General features: G+C 39.7%; 1 protein-coding gene across 1 annotated transcript in view; it reads right to left on the reverse strand.

Annotated features, from left to right (window-relative positions):
• Window positions 1-280: 280 nt before the first annotated feature.
• The window catches only part of LOC100533319 (Shaw potassium channel Kv3.1a), a gene marked incomplete in the record, with an annotated part of 50,179 nt that continues 42,774 nt past the window's right edge, over window positions 281-7,685 (reverse strand). Inside the window, 1 exon segment of the mRNA NM_001204617.1 lies at window positions 281-303.

Raw genomic sequence — 7,685 nt, forward strand, 5'->3', positions numbered from 1 at the left:
GACATACGATGATGGCAGTTGCAGTGATTGAAAACATTCAACATTGATCCAGTGATCTCGATTCCAAGTATATCGTAAATCCATGTGTGTGGGAATGGGGGCGGGGCTACGTATTCACAGCTACAAGGTTATTGGAGGAAGGGGCTGAGGGAGAACTGCTATTGGTTGGAGTCCCCGCAAGAGATCGTTGTTCCAAGTTTTGATTGGCTGTCGCGGCGTTGGAGGTGGAGCTGAGGTTGGAGGCTGGTAAGGTGGTCACGATGGGCTCTATGACCGCGCCGTCCGAACTCGATGTGGTGAAGCCTGCAGGGGAAGGGAGACGGAACAGCTGAAGGTCAAACTCGTGGAGGGCGGGAAGTGGGGGATTGAAAAAGGAGGGGGAAGGGGGTGGGGGGGGAGGAGGAGGAAAACATCTCCTCTTTGCTAGGGACAATTAAACCATTTTGAAGGGGACGGATGGGGTGTCATTCTCTTATAACTAAGACAGAACTTAACTATGCACCAAGTCATTGTCATGAAATACTGTTTTTTAATATAAAAAAATCTTGACAGTAAGCAAAATGAACAGAAAATAATTACCTGTCTCGCACAGCTTTAACCCCCACCCCACCCCCCAAAACTAGGAGAAAAAAAACCCCTCAAATTTATTAATAAATTATTCATCATCGATGTTTCAGCATTGAGCAGAAGTCCCATGACGTGCCACACAACACGCATGGACACACCACATTTACAGCACCCGGTAAGAAGATTCTATCCTGGAGGAAAGGCTCAAAATTAAAATTAAAATTAAAACCAAGGGTCAAACCAGATAGTAATAAATCAAATATGAAATAATGGTAGTCGATAACAAACTGGGGGGTCAAGGACCTCTACTGTAATGAGGTTATTATGGTGATGGATAGATCAGCATGATTTGTCCAATTATGATTAGTAGGGCAATGATACTTCGTTAAAAAAAAATACACATTATATACATAATAAATAATGCTATTGACATATTCTTTCCTTTACATATAAATTATACAGCATAATGTACCTATTAAGAATTATACCTCATGTTTTTTTTTAATTTCTTACTATAGAGTATTTGCAAAACAACAACAACAACAATTAATTATTACTATTATTATAGAAATAAACATAAGAATAAGGATAATGATCATAATAATGATACCTAAGAACTAAACATAAAAAATAATACTTAACTTTGGCATTTCGAATTTTAAGAATGTATTGTTTGGTAAAAGGTCAGTTTAGTTTATTTTATATAAAGAAAAGGTTGTTAAAATGTATTAATCTTAAAGGGTATCGCAAAAGCTCTGACTAGCTTAGCACACGAGACAATGTTTAAATTACCACAATGCCCTACGAGATTAAAGATTAATTCTTTTTGCTTCTACTTCTATCAGAAATAACAGTAATTGCATTGGAATTTCCTTTCGATCTGTTCACCAACTAGGCAAGATCACAGATTGGTCAGATACACACACGAACAAAGTACACGCGAACAAAGCACATAGGAACAAAGCAAGCACACACACACACACACACACACACACACACACACACACACACACACACACACACACACACACACACACACACACACACACACACACACACACACACACACACACTTACAGCAATTCAGGCAAATATGCAGATGAAACAATGATTTCACATGCCCGCCATATATTATATAAAAGGGGGAAATTAGTTTAGTCTTGTCATTTGGAATACTCCCATGTTGCTGTTTTATAGTAGGGTTTTGTTTTGTTTTTTTACTTTTGTTGGTTCTTTTTTTTCAAATTCGTAGCGCATATTTATGGGCAGCTTAGTGAGATGTATTCTGAGGACAATTATAAGGTGTAAATGGTACCTGGCACGTGTTTTCCACATTATTTTAGAAGTCAAAGGAGCATCAAGTACCACTTACATTAACCCATTGTGTTATGTTGATATCAGACTACTGTCTCACATACCATCGACAGTAATGACGCCACAGCTCAGGGTTGTCTGGAAGCTGTTGACTTTTGCTGAGGTTTTTTTTTTAAGTATGTAAAAAAAAACTAAGCTATCTTTTCTACCGAAACTTTTATTTTTTTCTTTTAAACTGAAGAATTTCCAAACAAAACACAAGCATACAAAAGGTAAAGACAAAGCCAAAACAACAACAACAAAAAGAACGAATACACGAAAACAAAACCCGAAAAACGAAATGTCCAACAGATTGCAGAGAGGTTAGTTTTAGATTTAGTTTTAGTAGAGGTTTTACGGCGCTCGCAACCGCATAAGGTCATAATATGAGCGCACGAAGATTAGGGGTGTTACAAGAGGGTAACAAACATTTAAAAAAGAAGAAGGGGAGACAAGAACGATAGATGTTTGATAGGAAAGAAGAAGCAAACCACACCAGAGCACCCGCCAACTAACCACTCAGAGAGGCTAATATGGTAGACCTGTCAGAGGCAGTTTCGTATCATCGGACACAGTGGTAGCTACAGCAGCTACGACAACAGCAACAGTAGAAACAATTTTTTAAAAACCCCAATAACTATAACTATGATAACAACAAGATTAACAAAAAAACCAACCCAACCAAAACAACAACAACAACAATAACAACAACAGCAGCAGCAGCAGTAACAATAACAGCGACGACAACAACAACAACAACAGCAACAGCAACAGCAACAACAACAACAACAACAAAAACAACAAGAGCACTAACAACAACGCCACCCCAAATATGTTGGCGTGAACAAAAGAAGCACCCAGAGTATGTCTCGTGATTTTAGCTACCCCTACGCCCACACACCCGCAAGTTTCAAGTCATTATCTATCACAGCTTTTAGTGTAAGTATTCGAACTTAGTATACCAACTGGTCGCTTTTAAGGACAAGCGGGGTAACCCACATTTCGGGGGTTTCCAGAAATCTTGACCTACACCAAAAGTGGGCACTGCCCTACCTATAGGAGAAGTTTGGTTTCATTAGTGTCTATGTGCTTGGTTATAGAGAAAACTCTCCTTGTCTTTTAAAGAAACTGAACAATGGTCCAAAAACGTAACCTTCGATTTGATCAGAACAGCATTTGTTGGGGGTTGGCTCCTTGTGTTTAAAAGCGACCAAATATAGCCGCGAATCGCTCAGGGGTTCACGCAGAGAGGCACAGTAGCCTCAAGAGGTCAGGGTTCAATGTCAAAGGACACAACATTGGCTGTGGTCGAAACGTATCAATATAATCATTAAGATCCACGGCTTTCGAACGCAGACTTTTCATGTAACTTTCCCAAAACCTGCATTTTGTCCAAACAATATCTTATTCAAACATTTTCTAATCCAGATAGTATCTTCTTCATACAAAATTTCTCCCAGATATGATTTTATCTAAACATAAGTTTATTTAACTTGCCCCAACCCCATAGTAGTAAAACTGAGAAACTAATAGACGCAATATCCCCCCTCCCCCCCCCCCCCCCAAAAAACAACTATCTCTCTCTAACAACAACTCTCTCTCTCCCTTACCCCCCCCCCCATTAATTTTAGCACTAGAAAAAAAGCAGGATAGACAGACAGAAACAGTAGAGGTTGAGGAAATAAGCAACGTCAAGCATTGATGGCGCCCTACAACCACCCGCACCCAATTTCCTACCTTAGAAAATTACATAGTTCTGACATTTTAGGTCGTTTTTGGGTTACTCATACTATGAGGTCAGAAAACAAAATGTTCTATCTGATCTGTAAAAGACGTAAGATTATTCGGAGTCGTTTCAAGAGCTTGACAAGCTACGAAACTCAAAATGTTTGACGTCAAATTTCTCAAAACTAGGTACGGGGCAGATACAATGTATACAATTTGTAACTCAAAGGTATCAAATGACTAAGATAATATGGATGTGTAAGACAGAAGAAAATTACAAGCCACAAAACGATTTGGTTCAGAATTTATCCCCCCCCTCCCCCATTCTTCCTACGTTTCAAATAAGGGAGATATCTGCAGTTTTGATTTTGAGTTTCAAACTAATTTCGAGGAGGCACGTGCAATATGTCTGTATTGATATTACTGTGTTGACAGAAGTGCATTTCTGGAATTAAATACCGTACATTTTCTGAATTAAGAAATTAACACCTAAATAAGATAATAATCACAAGTTATCTTGCGCAGACCGCGTCAGCATTGTGGTCAAGAACTTAGAATAACAAGCGGATCATATTGACTTTCCAGATCTTACACCAAAACAAACAGCAACAACCCCCCCCCAAAAAAACAACAACACATAAAACAAAACAAAAACAAAACAAAACCCAACCCCAACAACAACCGAGGTCTTCATACGATGACGACTTATTAACGGCAATCCCAACAGACTTTCACTTATCCGGATATCATCCATAATCACTACCGACTTATCCGGATATAAACTACAATCACCGCAGACACCGACGTATCCCCGATATAATCGTAATCACTGACAGAGGAAGCTGTTGGATTAACAACAACAACAACAACAACAACAACAACAACAACAACAACAACAACAACAACAAAAACACCACCACCAACAAAAACAACACCACCACCACCACCAACAACAACAACAACAACACAACAACAACAAACTTCAGCAAAAACAACAAGAATATCTACAAAAAAGTAATCACTAAAACCATAACGAAGTACGACAACAGAAACAACAACAACAACAACAGCAACAACAGAAACAACAACAACAACAACAACAACAGAAACAACAACAGAAACAACAACAACAACAACAACAACAACAACAACAGCAAACATTAACAGCAACAACAACAACAAATAAAAGCTACAGCATCATCTAAACGTTCTACGAGCGACGGCACAAATCAAAGTGAATCAGTACAAAGCTACCGAGTGTAACAATTAGTCATAATAATATTCTTTCCATTCTTTATCTTTTTGTACTACAGTGGTTTTTACCGCATCAATAGGGGACTCTAGTGGCATAAAGGTTAAGCTGTTCGCCTTTTATTCAATGGTCCCCGGGTTCGAATCCGGGTTTGCGACGGAAAACTGTTTTCTCTCAAATTTTCTCCATTCACATCCTTTCCTGCTCTCTAAAATGTTCTGTCTTTTGCTTTCGTCTCCACTTTCTGCCCCCACCCCCTCACTTCCTATGCCCCATCCTCTGGGCTCCTGACTCTTTCTGCAGCTTTTCTACTGCTTGTCCATGGCTCCTTATTACTGTAATCTTTCAGCTACACCCCTGATCTTATAGTAGGTACGATCTACACCTAGCTTTCTCGGACAAGGGCGAAAAATCTCGGATGTCCCGTGTGCAAGTTGCGCTTGTTAAAGATCTCTCGGTGGTCCAAAAATCTACAAGAGTAAGCTTCGACCGCCACCCGGATGAAAATAAAAATATCCTACCAACTTAGAATATTTGGTGTGTCTGGCGCGCTCATAAGACTTTATGCAGTTGCAAGCGCGGTAAAATACTTACCAAAAATAAAAACAGAACAAAAAACCCCAAACCCCGCCTTCTTCGAAACAGTTTAGGTCATTTAGGAGCAGAGGCGAAGCGTCTATATAATTAAATAATCACTGCTTCCCTTCCTAATTTTGAAAAATTGTCGCAGTCAAATTAACCCATAGACGTAAACCTCATAAATTAAATGTAAAGAGACGTTCATAATCACCAATGAACAATAGACTATGCCTAACCTTCAAACCCGTTTCATTGCCACAGAAATAGCCTGTTCGCCCCTATCGGGCCACTCCATAAGCAGTCATAAGCTTTGATTAAGTAAGCTTAAAGTGAGGCTGGAAGAGTCTACCAATAGAGTTGAAGGGAACATGTGCATAGCAGTCAAAACTGTTTCATTGCCGCATATACTCTGTTCACCCCTTTCGAGCCACAGTTATAAGTAGCCACACGCGCTGATTATGTAAGCTATTACACTGGTCGAGTCTACCTCACAGATGTGGGGGGAACTAACTCCTAATAATATCTTGACTGCTGCAAGTGCTTGTTTTTTCCCCTCGACTTTGTAACGTCCTATAATCAGATCGTGACCTCGATTTTTACACCGGCTCCTGGCTGCAAAAAGCTACACAAAAACAGCCAAATGTGAATAAAAAATTAATAATTGGCATGCTCTACCGAAATGTTTCGGCTGTGTGGTATAACAGGCCATTGTAGTACTGACATCTCTGCTTCTTTCCTTGGTGTTCGTGTGTTCAAATCTAAAGTTAAATTTAAGGTTTGTTAGAATATTTAATGAAATACTTTCCCGATTATTTTAGCGGTTGAATATGCATACAACATGAATTCAGGATTTGTTTTCATTCACAACTCAGAGTTGCCGCCTCCAGTGCCAGTAAGATTCTTGTGTCTTGTGTGAGTATCCCCAGGCCCTCTCTGGTGCCATCTCACTTTGATTACCCTGTCAAACAAGTCAGCCTTCGCCCCTGTTTAGGAGGCAGACTGCGACTCGGCCTGTCAAGGCCAACACGGACTGAGAGGGATACAACACCCCAGAAGAAAAACCCAACCTGAGAGGAATACAACATCCCAGCAGAAAGACCTGGGCTGAGAGGGATACAACATCCCAAGAGAAAGACCAAACGATTTCTCAATAAACATTTTATTTCTCCCCATTCGGGAATGGAATTCGGGAACCTCCGGCGACAGCCAAGCGCCTAACCGTCTCACCGTTGACACCAGTTAATATTCTATTCTATTATATATGTTTTACGCCTCACTTGACAGAATTTAGATTATTCAGGGGGGCTGCTGTTCCCAAGGCAACCAGGGCGGGGTGAGAGCGATAGAACACCTCAAAAGAGAGTCAGGGATATTCAGTAAAAATTCTCCGCTCTCGGGAATCAAGCTCGGGTCTTCAGACTTCAAAGTGCAATGGTGAAGCACATAACAGCACCTCAACAGATGTGGGTGTAAACGGTTAAAGAGACAGTTACATTATTGCGCGGTCTTAGTAATCAGACCCACCTTGCCCTATAGGACCTATAGGAGGACATTTTACTTATACAAGAGGAGGGGGGGGTCCAAAAAAGTTTTTTTTTTCTTGCAGTAAGTCTCATTACCGGTATGTGCCACGTACTCAAGAATAGTTTTTCGAAATTCAATTTCCAATCGTTCAAAACAAAAGGTAAGAAAAGGGAACATATAGAATCTAATCACTTTTGTTCAAAGAATGACCTTTTCTTTTTGTCCAGTAAAAGATCATTTTCAGGGGTTAGATAATTTTAAACGCTTGCCAACATAATTTGGATTTATGACGCAGCAGTCTTGCAGCTGACTTTATTTCTAACGTTTTAAGTTTTAGTGAAAGTTCTGGCAACTGAGCCTACTATAAAATAAGCAAAATTAATGTCGATTCGGCAAATCAGACAAAAGACACAAAAGCCATATTTCATAGATCAGCTTGTCGTGTTATACAAGCACCGAATCTATTTATTTGAGAAGAGCAGAAGGTATTTTACTCACGAGGATATCAGCAGCAGCAGCAGCAAAACAACAACAACAACAAACAAACAAAAACAAAACATCAACAACAAAAACAGCAACAACAAAAACAGCAACAACAAAAACAGCAACAACAAAAAACAGCAACAACAAAAACAGCAACTACAAAAACATCAACAACAAAAACAGCAACAACAAAAACAGCAAC

Source organism: Aplysia californica, unplaced genomic scaffold (assembly GCF_000002075.1).
Source record: "Aplysia californica isolate F4 #8 unplaced genomic scaffold, AplCal3.0 scaffold00401, whole genome shotgun sequence".
Taxonomy (NCBI): domain Eukaryota; kingdom Metazoa; phylum Mollusca; class Gastropoda; order Aplysiida; family Aplysiidae; genus Aplysia; species Aplysia californica.